Source organism: Tigriopus californicus, chromosome 10 (genome assembly GCF_007210705.1).
Source record: "Tigriopus californicus strain San Diego chromosome 10, Tcal_SD_v2.1, whole genome shotgun sequence".
NCBI lineage: Eukaryota > Metazoa > Arthropoda > Copepoda > Harpacticoida > Harpacticidae > Tigriopus > Tigriopus californicus.
Window position 1 is genome coordinate 370,022 of NC_081449.1, and position 671 is coordinate 370,692.

Genomic DNA, 671 nt, shown 5'->3' on the forward strand with positions numbered 1-671 from the left:
CGCATTACTTTTTAAGATGCTGTAATTGTAGCGACCCAAAAAACCCAAAGATACTCGTTACTGGCTCCTTTTTCCTAGCTCCCGAGTGTCATTTGATTTTTCGTTTCTCTCTTGGCAACTGAGAAGCCTTTGGCCAATCTTTACATAATTTTTGGTTTTCATTTATATTTTCATGTATCCTAAAGAAGGTAACTCAAGGCCGAAAATTGTGCCTGTTTCAACAAAAATGAATGCTTTTGTGGTGTCAAATCTTGTGAGCAAAATACTGAAAAATTGGTGCCCTAAAATTTTAGTAAAAGTAATTGTAACGAATAACGCCATTACATTTTTTGGCGAGTACCGGTTGCGTAACGCATAGCTCTTTTTTGGCCAAAAGAAGAGTGAGAGGGGCCAACACCATTCATTAGGACCTCAGGATGAGAACCGCTACATCTCGTTCGTGTTTCATTTCATGCCCAGGCCTGTTGTTGTTGTTGTTACTACTGCTAAACTCTTCCAGCATCAAATGGATGGCTGGTCTCGAGACCAGCCATCCATTTGATGCTGGAAGAGTTTAGCAGTAGTAACAACAACAACAACAGGCCTGGGCATGAAATGAAACACGAACGAGATGTAGCGGTTCTCATCCTGAGGTCCTAATGAATGGTGTTGGCCCCTCTCACTCTTCTTTT